The sequence below is a fragment of the Pyrgilauda ruficollis genome, unplaced genomic scaffold (assembly GCF_017590135.1).
Source record: "Pyrgilauda ruficollis isolate IOZ18807 unplaced genomic scaffold, ASM1759013v1 scaffold30, whole genome shotgun sequence".
Lineage (NCBI taxonomy): Eukaryota > Metazoa > Chordata > Aves > Passeriformes > Passeridae > Pyrgilauda > Pyrgilauda ruficollis.
This window is the reverse complement of record NW_024524378.1, coordinates 8,054,519-8,071,389: the sequence shown is the minus strand read 5'-3', so window position 1 is coordinate 8,071,389 and position 16,871 is coordinate 8,054,519. Positions and strand designations below refer to the sequence as shown.

General features: G+C 42.3%; 1 protein-coding gene across 10 annotated transcripts in view; it reads left to right on the top strand.

The window, feature by feature from the left end:
- DTNA (dystrobrevin alpha) overlaps window positions 1-16,871 on the top strand; it is a 221,230-nt gene that overhangs the window by 55,496 nt on the left and 148,863 nt on the right. The window contains exon 1 of one of the 10 annotated variants that reach the window (XM_041473812.1): window positions 6,995-7,017. The exons of the other annotated variants lie outside the window; for them this stretch is intronic. The gene's annotated coding sequence lies outside the window, so the exon portion shown is untranslated. Of the gene's footprint in view, window positions 1-6,994; window positions 7,018-16,871 lie in introns of those variants that run through there. 10 annotated transcript variants of the gene reach the window in all.

Below are 16,871 nucleotides of genomic sequence, written 5' to 3'. Positions count from 1 at the left end.
TGTAGCACCCAACAAACTTTTTAAAACCACTTACCCAGAAACCATTGTTTCACTGCAATTATAAAAGAACATGCAATGAATCACAAATGAGAATATTACCCAACAAGATATTCCTAGAAACAGAAGAGCACTTACATGCAATACAATACATTAATCATTTATAAGGAGTCAGTTATTAAAATAATTTTTTTTAATACTCTGGATGTGAGGATGTGGAAAGCCTGTTCATTGAGGATGTTTGTGGGCTTTTGAAGCTTTCTTAAGTTTCCATCCTCACATTCTTTTCACAGGTTTGAAAAGCAAAAGCACAAATACAGTAGTCTGGGTGACTGCAGGTTAAGGTAGCTCTAGACTATGAGTGCACATGTCTGCATGTGTATATACACATATGTAGATGTATATGTACAGATAAATTCAACAAACTTTGTCTTTAAGAGAAATCCACAGTGTGCTTGGGCCTTCTTTATTTCTACAGAACTGCTCATGGTCAAAGACTTTGTCTGCTGTGACACTTTCACAGTCAGGATCCGTGGTCATTGTAAACAGACCTCTCAAATGAATGGAAGTCTGATAGATCTAGCTGAGCTATCACTTCTTCACTGGGGTTGGCTTTAGACGTACATTCTTATAAAGGACAGGATAGGAAAGGGAAAGGAAGAAAGCCTCAAGAAATCTTGTTTCAAATTGCCTATGTGAAGGTGTAGTGTCCCCACTCCCCATTCAGACACAGGACATGTGTCAGCAGACAGCAACATGAGCTGCCCTCTGTCCCTTCCCCAGGCTGGTGGGATGTGCTTCCATGCCAGTCACGAGCTGCAGAGTTCGCTTAGCACCACACTGTGCCCAGTGATGGTGCACAGCATTTTAGCAACTGCTGAAGCTGAAACCAACTCAGAGTTGCCTTGTACCTGCATGGCTCGGGGAGAAAGCAGAGAAATTGGGGTTTGTCAGTCACAGCCCATGGAGACATTCCTGGGATGGTGCACGTTTGTGGTGAAACCAGTAGAGTGGGAGACCTTTCCAGCACAGGGTCTCGTCTGACTCCTGCTTTTGGAGCAGAAATATTATCATTAAGAATTCTGTCACCACTGGGCAGGGATGCTGAGATGCACTCTTCCCTGGCATCTCTGCTTCTGCTCTCCTTCTTTGGAGGGGAAACAGAGCAAGGGAAAGCACCAGCTGCAGACTGTAATTGTTTTGAAGCAGCTTTCCACTCCGTTAGTAGAACGAAGGTACAGTCTGGGTCATTTAATTTCCCATGTTGATGTAGGCAACAAATCAGATAGATGTGTTGAGGAATTATTCACCACGTCTGATAACTCAGCTTTTAAATAAAGAGCAGGACTTTCCAAATATTGCAGGAAGTGGCAAAAGTAGCAGGAGATAACTGATTAAACACTTCTAAACTGTCTTCTTTTTTAAGTGCTAAAGTTTGGGCAAAAGAAACTGCCATTTTTCTAGAAAGAAAACTGTGCAACAAGTAAGTTGGTTCCAGCCTAAATCCATTCTACTTGTCATGCTGGAAAATGCAGCAGTTGTGATTCCTGTAGCAGAATTTAAAATGGCAAGGATATTTAAATGAGTTTGTCTAGTGAAACTTGGCTAAAACTATCACATCAGTGGGATGATACCGTGAGAGCTTTACAATTTAATCCAAATTTCTTTTGGCTGTGATGCCATCCTCAGCCCCAGTGTGGTGAATACCCCACGTGGCTCATGCTTGGTGCTTTCAGATCATTCTGCAGTGATTCTTCTCTTTCTCCCATTTTCATGACCCCTCTGTAGGCCAAAGTGCTGCAGGTGTGTGCCATTCACAGACCCTGTGCTTGAGGAGTGGTGAGAGAAAGGCATTCCCTCTTGTTTTCACCTGGCCAGCTGCATTCTTGAATAAACTGGATGGTGTGATTGTCGGGCAGGGAGGGGAGATGGTCTTTGACAAAGATCAAAAAGAAGGTATTCCAAGATGGCTTTGTGGTTTAGCTCTCCTCATGGGATCAAATCCCAAAAGAGATCAGACTGCCTGAGTATTAGCAAAGGAACTCTCCCCGCCTTCTTCTGACAGCTGTTGTCCTCTGCCCTAATGGCTTTTTAGAAAGCAAATCTGTTCATTCATAAATGCATTCTTTTTTCACTCTGAAATATCCCTGTTTATGCTCTAGAAGAATTGATGCTAGGAGACAGTGCATTACATACATAAACTTTCCATGGCTTTAAATGCAATATTGCTCTTTGTGTCTTTTTTCAGAGATGTTGAGCATCTCTAACTCTGAAGGCCATGGAAAGTCTACATGGCAGTCACACATTACTCTCTTTGCCAGGTATCTCTCCTGTTCTATTTTCAATGCCAGACCTTAGTACTCACAGTTCAACTATGTATTGAAGGTGAATTTCTTATCTTCTGTCTCCTATTTATCAACTCTTGTACTTGTAATTTATCCTTGTTTTTTGCTGTCATATGCATGATCCAGAACAACATTTATTTTGACCCTATAAAAAAAATGGATGGGTAGAATGGCTCAAAAAATAATCTGCACTGGAAATCTTATTAAAAGTAAAATTCAACTCGTTATTACAAAATTGACAGTCCAATTCATTCACCTGTCCAGGGCAGAATGGAAGGTCAACTAAAATTTGAACCCTTGGTAAGGAAGTGTCATTTCATATTAGTGTAACAGGCACTCCAAAGATAGGATCTCACATTACTGAAGGTAAGAGGTGCAAAAACCCACTTACAGGCATAAAAGCAACATCCTGTACAAGTATAGTTATTGAGTAGAACATTGGTATTATAATCTCTCAAATGACAGCTTTATCTGACTGTAATTCATCATGAAGTAGAGTTTCTGGTGTGTCAGGAGTTCTCTTGACCTGAAGCAAAAACTCTACAGCTTAACTTTATGACCTCAGGAAATCAAATAGGTTATCACAATCCTAAATCTAGTTTTTCCCAGCCTGAAGATACTCAAATTCCTCTTAACACCCACTACTTACTACAATGGAAACTTAAAAATTCTAAAGATTTTTCTTTTTGTCATAGCTCACACAATTGCACTGAAGTGTCGTAACATATTACAAGGTACTTGTTTGTTGGTTTTTATTTGAGAGTTAGCAGAAGAAAAGTCACGTTCTTAAAGCTTCACCAGTTTTCATTTCACTGGAGTTGTTCTGAGAATTGTAAACAGTACATTCAGAAATAAGCTCCTAGGTGGCTCTTTTGTGTCCTATGTGTGTCACTGCAGAAACATTTTATGTCTGTCCAATGAATTTGGAAAGGAGACTTCAGTGCCAAGTGCTCTTTGTAGTCACACGGATAGATCTGAGGTACAGTCCTGACCACGCTGTCATCACATGGCTCTCTGAAATACTCATTTTCTGCCTCAGAAGAAGGAACTATTTTGTTCCTCTTTCTCCAGAGGTTGGTTTGTGTGAAACCTGCTTGAGTTTTCCTTACAGCATGCTGATAGGATTGCCTGTTGCTTGGCTAGGGATCCTATTTCTTGCAGCTAATCTGAACATTTCATCTCAGGTTTCTTTTCAATCTGCTGAAATAATGACTGTGATAATTTTATCTCGACAGCCTGTACGGCTCCACTCGTATTCAAGCGTCAGTCTGACTGGCTGTGGGTTTCAGGCACATGACCTTGTGAGAGGTACAGACTACTCATGTTGTGAAAGCCTTCTCTGTCAGGATGATGTGCATGTGCATGTGTGTGGTATGGCTTTGTAATGCCATGGCAGACACAAAAACTGTCCTTCGGTGTCTCTCACTGGCCAGACTGGCCACAGAACCATTTTACTGGGCTTGTGCAGGTTCACCTGGCAGCTCTGCCTGCTCTCTGCTACCCTCCTGCTTTTGTTTTACTGCTTGTTTTCAGCTCAGTGGAGGGTAGTTGATAGGGTAGTCCATGATAAATAAAATATATAAATTCCTGACTATGTAATAGATTGGTAGCACCACCAATTAGGAAAGTTACCAAGCAGTTCCCGTTATAGTACCTTAAAGTTTTTCAGAGTATTTGTAAAACTTTTAATGTCTGAACTGAATTTTTTCTAGCCAGCTGTTCTCCTTAGCCTGAGTATTTTTGGAATATTTCAGCAAAAGTGATTCAGTAAGACTGAGAACAAGATTGGCATAAAAATAAGTTGGGTTTCTTCACATTTAAAGAAAACCTTGGGTTGTTTTCTTTGGTGTACTTTAGTGTTCTTGTACACTGGAACAAGGATGTAAACTTCAGTAGAACACATGACCTTTGCATGAGTAGTACTTCACTTATTTGTCCCTGTGGAAATCTGCCCGTTTGGCCTATACAGTAGCCCTCAGGGGAAAATAAATCCAGAGCAGCATATACATGTTAAGAACCGGCTGCAGAGGAAGATCCTTGTTGAACCAGTCTCTCTGCAGGTGCTGGGGAATCTCCCAGTGTGCTCGTGGCACCCAAGTTGTTCCTTGGTCCTTGAGCAGTTGTCAAGGTTTCTGCTGCATTTGTCTTCACATGGGTTTGGGTACACAGGTTTGTACTGAGAAGTCAAATGCTGTACCCCTAAGTCTTGCACACACTGAGGGCAAAGCTGCAGCTTCATGGGCAGCCTGAACTTTGGTATCTCCAATCTCTTAAACACTGAGGCTGCTAAAGCAAAAAAAACACATAGCATTCTTGTTCCTAAATTCCTCAGGAATAATTCTGCAATATAGTGTGGTTTGTGGAGTAAAGGAGACAGAACCTCCAGTTTCTTTGTAGTAATTACAGTGTTTAGCATTCAAAACAGCCTTGACAGAGGATCCCAAAGCACTGATAGAGGATCCCATCTTTCTCACATGAAGTATGCATGACATCTACTCTTCTGGCAGCATTCTGGTAGGACAGGCGGGGGGTGGGAGAGGAACGCTACTTGTTCTTGGACAGCACTGTCTCAGGGGAAAGAGAGTGGCTTACATTCTAAGTTCATTTCCATTTTAGTTTATGAAGCACTGCTTTTCAAAACTCCTGGGTTTTACCATACTTCCAGCCCTTAGCTGAACAGATGTCAGAAGAAGACAAACAGAAGGAAGATTATTATGTGAACATTTCAAAACTTTTGTTATGGCACATTGGCCAGTACTGAGTAGAAAATAATCCTGCTGTCATTAGTGTGTTTGATGTTAGGATTGCACCTCTGTTCAGCTCTGCATTTTTTTGTTGTTGCTGTTCTCTTTTAGCAGTCTCCTTTTTCTTCAGAAAGGGCCTTTTGATTCAATGTCTGTTTTGTTCAGTGTGGTCAGATGAATGTTATTTCCTACTTAGTAAATGCCCCATGCTTACTGTATTTTATTCACATGAGTAGATTTGTTTGAGATCAGTGTGAATGTAGCATGGTTGGGTTAGCAAAGAGTTAATATTTCTGACCAAGCTGCGTGATACTTCGGGATACATTTCTCTATTGATCCTCCAATCCTCTTAGGTCTGCCTAAATAAGTTCTTTATGATGGAAAATAACTTTGCAATTTATAATACTGTGAGATCACTTTCCCCTCAGAAGATCATCTGTATATAGTCCTTCTTATTTTCAGACTCACTGCTCCTGCTCCAGGTTCCTCTCTGGTAGTAATGGCTTAAGGATAAATAGTAAGTGAAGTTTGCAGGAAATCATGTTTTTTACAAACTCAACTTGTACCTGATGAAAATACAAACAAAATTCTGGCAAGTGGGAGTCATAGCATCTCAAAGAGATGCATAAATCAACAGGTCCTCCCCTAAGTTGTCTGTAATAACAAGGCTTTGGGATTTTTTTCTGATCTCCTTCATAAGATTTTTTGTGTTTGCTTGTCATGCATTTCGCTTCACTGGACCCCATGTTTTTGACTGCTCAATGAGAAATGTCCTGGCCAAGGCATAAGGAGCATGGAGAGGGTATGAGTATATCTCAGTGACTCCACTCTGCAAACATTTTCCAAAGTTATAAAACTCATCAACTGAACAACTAAAAATACCATAGTTGAGTGGTTCATTAAAGAGCCTTTTATTAATGTGAGGCAGATTTTCCCAGTACAGAGGAATACATGTTTGGAAACAAGTGAAAAGAAGACATCCTGCACCCCAGCAATTTATTTCAGGCAAAGGTTGCCTTTCTGACATCTTCAGGGAAACCATTAGTTTTGCATACTCTAATTTGTGTTGTGACCCACAGGCCTTGGTATAGCAATGTATTAAGGGGTTCAGAAAGCTGTGCTGAACTCAGTCTTTATTTCAGTTTAAATCCTACCTGAATAAATGGATTACCAGCTGCTTAAACAAAAATATTTCTATTAAGACAGGAGAGTAACTGGTAAATTCCATGGATAAACATATTTCCCACATAATAATGCAGGAAAAATTGTTAACTTCATGTTACAGAAAGGAAGGGTGCTGAACAGCATGAGCTGATGTGCATATACGAGCAACTGTGAGTTTATATTGCTGTTGCAAGTGGTTTCGTGTGCACAGAAATAACTGCTGTGCAGGCCAGGCTGGGTGCCAGAGTCGTCATCATCTCTGCTTGTATGGTGCTGAGGTTGCCAGCACTTACCCTAAAACTGACGTAGCTGTTGGTATAACAGAGACTCACAATATTCTCTTTGATTCCGAAGTACAATGCAGTGTATAGGCAACTCCTTTGCAAAAGGAGCAGCAGAGACACAAATCTTCATGTCTGTGATGAGAAGTAGCAGCTGGGTGTTTGCTGGGGGCCACGGAGGGCAGTGGGAGAGCAGAGCACAAGCAGGGTTTTTTCTCTTGTGTCCTGTCCCTTCCCAGGTGCTCTGACCAGAGCCTGACCACGGCATTTTGTTGGAGTGAGTCCAGAGGGGGGCCACAAAGTTGGTGAGGGAGCTGCAGCACCTCCTCTATGAAGACAGGCTGACAAATCTGGAGCTGTTCAGCCCAGGGAAGAGAAGGTTGCATGGAGGCCTCACAGCAGCCTTCCAGTACCTGAAGGGGGCCTACAGGGAGGCTGGAGAGGGGCTCTGCATCAGGAGCTGTAGTGAAGGACAAGGACTAAGAGGTACAAATTAAAAAAGGGGAAATTTTGGTTAGATACATGGAAGAAATACATAGATGGTGAAGCCCTGGAACAGGTTGTCCAGAGGGGCTGTACATCCCATCCTGGGAAGTATTCAAGGCCAGGTTGGATGGGACTCTGAGCAACCTGGTATAGCGGAAGGTGTTCCTGCCTTTGGCAGAGGAGTTGAAACTAGATGGTCTTTAATGTCCCTTCCAACCCAAACCATTCTATGATTCTGTGATTTTGTTAGCAAACAGAATTCAGGTTTCCATCTACAAATGGGTTCAGAGAAAAAGGCTTGAAAGAAAGGGGGAAAAAAAGTCTTAGGTCCAAAAAGATTTAAAATCTTGGCTGTGCGACTGAAAGTAAAACTCTGTGACGGTTACTCTCCAGTTATATTAATCAAGTGGCCTTTAAACAACAAAACCATTCAGATTATCAGCTGGGAAGTGGAGTTGGGATGTCAGCTGAATAGACTCACTCTACTGACAGTAAACATAACTTTGGAGATGAAACTTGCCTCTGGCTGCATGATAAAGGAACTAAAACTCTCTCTCTCTCTCTCTCTCTCTCTGATAAAGTACATAGTTCTCAGGCTATATGATACCATGAGATGTGCTCCTCATCCCAGGAATTTGCACCTTATGCAGGAGAACAGAAAAAACTATAGCGCTGCATGAAGAAATGAGATACATCTCATTCATAAAAAGTGCCATGGTGTATGTCATCAGTTAATAGGCAGCACAGCATGTATCAAAACTACTTTAAAAAATGTGTTGTTTGAAGTTTGTCTTTCTAGCTAAAAGGTACTTTCAGTCCTTCTACACTCAGGAACAGAAGCTAGTATTTTTTTAGAGCATCTTTGTTTTCATACTCTCCTAGGATGTGTCCTACCTTACTACCACGCCTTTTCATTTGATAACCTCTGTTTGGAATTAAGAATACTCGAATGTAAAATACTGATTCTTAGAGAAGCTATTAAAACTGAAGTTTACTTTTTATGACGCAAAGCAGCCTACATGAGTTTTGTTTATGCATTGCTTTGGCTTGCCAAACACTTTTGTTTGTATATATCCCAGAGCATGGCAATTTCTTGGACAGGGGTGATTTCTGCCTTTGTTTCTTGCTCCAAGCATATGATCATTGCTAGAGAAGAAGGCCAGATTTTGCCTTAATTGGGTTAGATTCTGGTTTCTGAGAGCACCTGAGTGTTCAGCTCATTTAAAAAAATAGCACAGAACAGTGAGTATAAAGGACATAATGTCTGTAAAAGTAGCTTTAAGTCTGAGCAACATGTCAGGATTCTCACTTATGGCTATGGACAACATGTATTAAAGACTTCAAGGAAAGCTGCAGTTCTTTCAGATAAATCAGCTGGTCTGATTACCATTATTATTAGTATTTCAGAGGGGAAAAGCTGATTTGGAAATGAGCTTTTTAAGCAACATGTCATTTTTACATCATTTTGGAAAAAGCTCTGGCATCCAGATTCATATATCTAGCTGAAGAGGTGGAGACCTCAACATACTAAATAACTCACTGACTGACACCCTATTCTAGTAAACACACCAGAGGTTTGCTTCTGGCACCAGGACAAAGTGGGATGGCACAGCACATGTTCATACTGCTGAACTCAGTCTCTAGACTGGGTGGCCACAAGCAAACAGCCTGCTGGAAATGTCTCTGGACTCTGCAAACTCCCAAACTCTGCCCAGGAGCCCTCTGGAGGAAGGAGGCCCAAAATCATGCCAGGGATGCTGTAGTGTTGTAGCAGTGCAGGCAACAGCTCCCACTCTCAGGAGCACGTCCTTGCCCAGTGCTACTTACTAATATAGACATATTCTTATCAGGGAAATGGGACCAAATAAAGAAGAATCTGTGGTTTGGTTGCTGTCACTCTCCATTGTGCTACAAGACGTGGTTATGAACCCTGTTGAACGCTGTAATAGGTTATTGAATAACTCTGGGCAACCTGCCCCCCTAACAGCTCCGGAGTTAAGTTGGAACAAATCTGCCCTGGGAAAAGCCAGAGCCCAGCATGACTGCTTTTCTTCTGCTGGGTAGGATCTTTCTGTCTACAGGGTTTTTCAAGACACATTATGCATTTGCTTTCAAAAGCCATGAAAATATTTGTGGGGAAATCTTTACATTGTCTACAATAAAGTTTGTCTCCTGGGCCCAGCAGTCTACTCGGTGTGCTGCAGTAAATTACTGAAGCCCTAAATTCTGGCATTAAGGGGTTTTTTTTTTTCCAAATTCCTCTATATCTGACGTTCTGTTTTCTCTGTTGACAAAGAAGTATTTTTATTGGTACCTTTTACTGGTACCTCAATGTACATAACATGGTGATATTATTGTGGATTGGGTAGCAACACATAGCTCTGCTGTCTTGGAGTTCCCAGATATTACTGATTCATGTGTGCAAACAGCTAAACAATCCAAATGGGAAAAATTTGGTTTTGGAAGGAGACTGAGCTTCCAGGGCTTGTCAGCATCAGTTCCAGTAGATCTAAATTGTGTCAGGATGTGCTTGTATGTAGACGTGGGAGAAATCACAGTCAGGTGGTGAACTGAAGAACCAGCACTGCACAGCTTTCATTCCTTTTCAGAGCAGTTTTCCTGAGTCATGGCTGTGAAGGAAACACTAAGCATACAATTCGTTCCACACAGACTGTTAAAATTAAGTGCCCAAACTTTGTATCCATTTCTAACTGTAACGTGAAGATCTGTTTTCTGGTTGCCCAAATTGTTGTTTTCAAATACCATAATAATGGGCATTGCAGGAAACTTAAATGTAGTAGAAGTGCCCGTCCTCTTTGCACCTGTTTCACTGATGATCACAGGGATGGAGCACCTCTCATATGAAGAAAGGCTGAGAGAGTTGGTGTTCTTCAGCCTGGAGAAGACTCAGGGAGATCTTGGAGCAGCCTTCTGGTCACCTAAAGGTGACCTGCAAGTGAGCTGGAGAGAGTGACACTTTTTGCAGGGGGCATGTAGGCATAGGACAAGGGGGAATGGCCTTAAATTGAAAGAGTGTAGTTTTAGATTAGATATTAAGAAGTTCTTTACTGTAGGGGTGGTGAGGCACTGGAATGGGTTTCCCGGAGAAGTTGCAGATGCCCCCATCCCTGGCAGTGCTCAAGGGCAGGTTGGAAGGGGCTGTGAGCAACCTGGTCTAGTGGAAGCTGTCCCTGCCCATGGCCAGGGGGTTTGAACTGCATGATCTTTCGGGCCTTTTCCAACACAAACCATTATGTAGTTCTGTGTTGCCCACGATATCCAAAGGCTTAAGGAAAGAAAAATTCACTGCTGGCCTATCACTGGTGCATAGGCCAGCTAAAACTGCTGAGCACTCTGCAGTTTAATCATAACAATAAACATTGTGACATTTTTAGGGAGGTAGATTTATTTCTTTTCTTAGAAATAAATTCTGTGCTGAGTAAGCAGGCTACTTCTGTAGTTTCCTTGGCATAAATCAAAAATTTGATATGACATATATATGAGATTCATGCTTTAGAGTAAAGTTTCTAGTTTAATTTGCAAATATTTTCATTTTCCTTGAGCACAAGAATCCTTCTGCTCATCCTCCTTCAGTCTGGTGATGTGGGAGCTTTGGTTTCCAGTTCAGTGTTCATAGTTTCATGTTTCTATAGTTAACATGCCCATAGTGTGATCAAATAAGTTTTTTGGATAATGGTTATTCTGTGTTTAATTTGCCATCATTGGGCTTTTAAATTCTCAGGCAGAGCAGAACTGTTGTATTCAGCTCAGGACTTGATCCACAGCCTAATATGGATGTAGAATGTCTCTGGCCTCAGCCTCTCTGAGCACGTTCAGAGCCTGCCAGGATCTCACTTTGGACTGTTTGCATGATGAATTCATCCTAAGCAGTAAACAAAATGTCGTTAATGCTCTAAATAGACTGCCCTGTTTCCTGGGTTCTCTGTGGTTCAGCTGTTACTTAACTTCAACAACACAATTTTTTTCAAATCAGAAAATTAGCATTTCAGCTTTTTGTTGCATCTGTGCAGGGACATATAGCTGAACTGTGGCACTGTGAAGCATCTGTTTTGCTTAAAAACTAAACTTTTAAGAGCATTTTAGTTCTTCTTTAATGTTGCTATTGTTCCACCATTTACAAATTCCATGCTTTTAAAATTTACCCTGAGAATGATGCTATAAATGTAGTACTATCATGCTAGAAAGAACTGAGAAGTTCCTGGGTAGGACATCAGTAGTCCTGGGCAAGCAGCTCTGAGTGGCCCTGTTGGAGCAGGGGGTGGGAGCAGATGACCTCCAGAGGTCCTTGTCAACCCCAGCCACTCCGCACGTCTGTGGAACAGTTCAGTTGCTGCTTCTACAAGATAGCTCCTTTTCCTGTGAGATCAGGCACCTGAACATGGATGTTAACCACCTACTTAATTTTTCTGTCGTTTATAGTTGTCAGAAAGAAGATTAAAACTCAAAATCTCTCTCTGGTGGCATTGTCTCTGAAGGAAACCTTGAATCTGCATTCTCTGACTATGGTGTGTGGCCATATGAGTTACTTGATAGTGAGGGATCTGGACACTGCACAACAGCCCACTTCAGTGGTTTTAAAAAGTAATAGTATCTGTAGGAAAAGTCCTGTGGGGTCCTAGGATGTAAACCAGTGTGTTCCAATTTCAATAAAAATATAGTCCAAAAAGAAAAAAAATACATTCCCTCTGGGATGTTATTTCTGGCCCTTGTTTGTTTGTGTTAAATGGAGGGTCTAGAGGGAAGGGACTTGTTTCTCCATTTTACCCCATGCCCTTGAATGGGAGGATTCTCTTGCTAAGTTTTGTCTCTGCCAACTACAGCTGGTAATCCGTTCACCAGGTGTCCCCACTTGTGCTTCAGTGTTCTGAACCTGAGAGTCATCAAGGAATTGCACAAGCTGCTTTTTTTTTGAAGGTCTGAATTACCTTCAGGGAATTGCTGGACCTTCCCAAACAGTAAGAAACTCTTTCATAGTTTCATGTGGCTGATCTCTGACCACTGTTAATCATGTGCTTTAAGTGTTGTAGTTGCTTTCCTTGTTACGGAGTTAGTGACCACTAAGCCCTGTTGGCGTCCCGAGCATTTCATTTTTAATGGCTTTGGAGTCATTACCCAATCCACTTAATTGCTATTAAAGCCAAATGCAAGGAGGGAATACACCCAACCACCACCACTACTCAGAGAGTGAGAGTTCAGACTGGAAAAATCTACGTATATTGTAATGATTAAGATGGAAATAGTGTTGTTTCTGCTGCTATCCCCACGAGATTTATCCAAGTTACTGTTTAGAAGATGGGTAATGTTGGGGAGGGGGCTTGTGTGAAACTCCCATCTTCTTTAGAAAAGAGTTAATAACTCTTGAAGACTAAAGTACTTGGTACTGCATTTGGTTTTCAGGTTTTTTTTGAAACTTAATGCATCTTAGATAGATCTAACTAAATCTTAGACTATTTCTCCCATAATTTAATTCTTTCCTGGTGTACCTCTAGCCCCAGACTAGACACCACTGAACATACAAAATTGCTAGCAGATAAATGCTTTGGAGAGAAACCTAGTTTACTGTGAAGACTGTGAGACACTCCTGCCAACTAGCAGAAAAAAAGTATTTAAAAAAAGTTTTTAAAAAGTATTAAAATGTGTTTGCCTGTGTCCTTAAAAATGGCAAAGTAGTTCTTGATTTTATCCAGCCATTACTGAATTCTTCTGTAGCACTAGGGGTACCCATGGTGTTATAGTATTTTTGTTTTGTTCTCACCAATGAGCTTGTAAATACACGGGTATGTGCTTTACTCTCTTCAGGTAATTAACTGTGCTAGTAAAGAAGTGCTCAAATGCCCTTCCTAAATGTCATGTTTTGTCCTCAGTTTCCTTGAATTAGAAGATATTTATTTAGTACCCTCATTCACTAACCAATTGAAAATTAAAATAAATTATTTTCTCATTTTTAACATCAACTTTAAGGCTTTTTTTCATAGGCTAGGATTTGGGGCTCTAGCACAGCCTTGTATATGCTTGAATGGTCTTACAGATTAAATGGACCAGGTCAGTTGAATATTCAGTGTGCAAAGCTAAATTTACCAGTCCCTTAAGTAATATGACATCTTTGAAAAACACAGATAAGGTGTTTTTGTAATGCAGCCTTTTCTCTTGACAGCATACTTTTAAAGGACAAAATAAATAGGTGATTAAGGAAAATCATTTCTGACCGATGTTCAGCCTTGGAAAGCTTCTTACTAGCCTGCCTATGAATCAGGAGGGTACCAGGGTTTATCTGCTGGGAGCACACACACAGACCTCCACCTCCTCATAAATCTGCTGCTCGGTAGGTCGGCTGCCTGGGAGCTGGATCTGTCCTTGTAGGGCTGTGGCTGCCAGGGCTGCCTGGTGGCCTGGCTGTTCCTCTGTCCTGCTCTGGGTTTGGTGTGCCACAGCTCTTGCCTTGCCTTGACCCTCTCCTCACTCCCGCCATGCACGGAGGAGATCTCCTAGCTGGGATTTCAGAGCGCTTTGCTCCTGGCTGGACCCTGCTGGCTTGGCAGCAGTAAGCCAGGGCAGACCCACAGCTGGCTCCAGCTCTCCTCAGCGCCCTGGGCTCTGCAGGCAGATGCTCCTCCAATCGATGCAGGCAATCAGGAGACACCCTTGCAGTATTTCAGCACAAAGAATCCACTCTCAGCTGCACTGGCATGCTGGAAAAGGCTTCATACCACCATTTTGCATAAAGTAAGATTTTAGTGGTGGGGAGAGACATACCTGGTGTAGGTTAAGGGGCTGGTGCACAGGTCAGTGTCCAGCTCTGGACACTAAAATGCCCCCTGTCATTTTGGATGAGGGATGTGTCAGATCACCTACCAACTCCCATGCAGGGTGTGTGTGGAGGGCAGTGGGCATGGTGTGGAGGGAGGGGAACCTTGCCTGTGCTAGATGCTGGGACACTGGCAAAGCATGTGCCTGTGATGGGGAACTGGATGTACTTTCTGCATCCACTAATACAACAAGCACAGCAGGAGTTATCTGTTGAGTTGAGAGGGGCAGTGTTTTCCATAGGTGGCCAATACCCACACCAGTCATTTTTTGAACTTCCTGTACAAATTGCCAAGGACTGACAGAAAATAAATTGAAGCGAAGGATGAGTTGTAGCACAAACCAGTGAGACACTGTTTCAAGTAACTGTTTGAAGGCTTGTTTTAGTGTCTTGAAAGGAAGCAGGAATTCACGTGTTTTATTTTTAGCTTGCAAGGGAAGAGTTATTTAATGTTCCTTTGTATCTCATCTCTGAAAATGTTCTCACTGAGGCAGGATCTGAAGTCCTGGAGCTGGTTAACCCAAGACTTGCCTGCCTGTGGAAATTTATATTTTACAAAGGGGAATTACTGAAATTGTTTTTTCCCTATAAAATTTTAAGTAGAGCTGAGTCCAAGCTCCAAAACCAGTAGTGTTGAAATACTTTCTGCTGCTGGCTGTGATTTGTGACTCACAGTATATAGTCAGGTGTGTTTTGCTTTCAGGATCTATAAGCATTTTCAGATTTTTATTGTGGAGTTGCTTTTGTGTCCGTTTGCTTTGATTTTGGCTCCCATTATGTTAGGGAGTTCTAATTTTTTGAAAGGAATATTTTTATCCGAGATTTTAATGGTATTGCTGTGACTGGGCCTTAAATCTCTAAGCAGAGGTGGGACGAGCTACTCACAGCTAGTGGTGAAAAAAACCTTTCTTGCATTTCCCTCTCCCCTCCTCCCAGGTCTCTGAATGTCAGTAGCATTGCTCATGCTTTAGGTTCCTGAAAATCAATGAAATATTTATGACACTTGGTTTTCCAGCAGCTGGATTATGAATGGGCTTGCATGATGTTGCTGGTCAATACTCGGCCCTCTTGTCCAGTACTCCTGGGTAAGCAAACATGCATCTTAACCTCCTTGTGAGACTGCTCTTATTTTCCTTGATTTTCTTTCCTGTGAGGCAGCAGAACAGTGTCAGCAGCAATGAAATGAGAGCTATCATTTCCTCGAATGGGTAAGACAATCTGCAAAGCATGTATTAAAAATAAAACAGGAAGTCAGTGATTATCAATTTTTAGCAAACATGTTTCTGCTGATCTTCAGACTGATGCCTAACGGTAACAAAAGGAGAAGCTCTGCATCTGGGCAATGTAATTTGTAGTTATTTGTAGTATCTTTTCCCCTCATTAGATGTGGATGGTTTTCATTTTAAGCCCCAAGACCTGTAAGAATAATAACAGAGGCCTAGCGTTGTTGCTTGTAAACAGCGTGTGTTGAACAGCGTGTCTGGGATAAATGGGTATCAGGTTTAAAAAAAAAAAAAAAAGGGAGAGTCCTTTTTTTTGTGCATTTACAGTTTTCTGAAGTAAAAGGCAGCATATGGCACCCCTAGCAAGGAAGAAGTCCCTCCTTTCAGAGACTCTCCCCCTGCTCAAGGAGTTAGTGATTGCTTCCCACCCTGATAAAGGAGTATTACCGGCATCCGTGTGCGTGTGGGTGACGGGAAATGAGGCTTCCTCCAGACCTGGCACCTGCCTGTGGAGCAGCGATGGTGGTGGGAGGGGAATCCACCTGCCAGCAGGCCACGAATCCTAATTGATGTCTGTTCTCGCTGCCAGAGAGGAGCCAGTGCTCTGCTGCACAGGCAGCTTCTCCTTATTGCATCTCTTTTCCCCTCGAGAAGAGTCAGGAGTGTTTATTTGAACCCCTCTGCAGAGAGAGGGAACAACCTGCACACCTGCCAGGAAAGGGAATCCTACACAACTGTTCCTGCTCAGAAAAGATTGGGAGCTGGGCCAAACATTTCATACGTGGGTGATTAAAATTAGGCTCCTGCATCCATATGTACGTTCTCATTTTGAAAACACTGCCTGGCTTACTTTTCTCTCCTGCCTTTTATGTATTCCCCTAATGGGAGAATGCTTCCACCTTTCCTGTGGCTTTGACAGTGGCCCTTGCACTCACTGAAAGTACATTTATCTTCTCTGTCTGTAATCATACCTGATCACAGGCAAAGGAACACAGCTCTGTCTTTCCATTTTCCACTAATACTCCCTTGACAAGTATCTTCTTGAAAGGGGAAAAAAATGTGATAATCTCTCCTTTGGAAAAACAGCCAAGTTCTGCAGCGGACTTGGCTTTCTGCCCGTCTTCCTGTGCTGCTTCAGCCTGAGCAAACTGAGACCTTCCTGCAACCCACACTGGCTGATCCAGAGAAGTCCAGGTCTTGCTGGAAAGGCATCCTGAGGACGGAGGGGAGAAGGTAGGCAGACTGGCACAGCATTCAGCTGTGATGTGCTTGTCTGCAGCCTGTTCTGTTCAGAAGCACCAAAACCAACAAAGGATAAAGTGGCAATAGGGCAGTGAGTGCATGGCTGCGTGACCTCTGATTATGAAGGATGGAGACATGCACATACTAAAGCTGTGTTGGTGCAGAAGGACTTAGTGCAAAATTCCAGCTTTCAGTGTCAGATGCATAAGATCACAGAGATGCTTATCATCATTAGGCAGTGATTTGTTCTTGAGAGTTCTGAACCATTCCAGGACCCCAGTACTTCCAGAAAGAAATCCTTATGTTTCTAAACACTTCTGAGTATTTTTTGATGTTCTCCTCATAATGGCTCTTCATAGGAAAATGAGAAGACTTCCTAGAATTAGCAATTGCTAGGAAAACCGTATTAATGCTGCTGCTGTTTTATAAGCAGCCAGATGTCTGCATTCTCCTGCTTCACACCGTGTACCCACTGCAGTCTAAGGGCTACCAGTGGGGAGAGAGCAGTGGGGATCCACATTGCCCTGGAGGCTGATTAGTTGGGTCATGTCATGCTTCAAAGA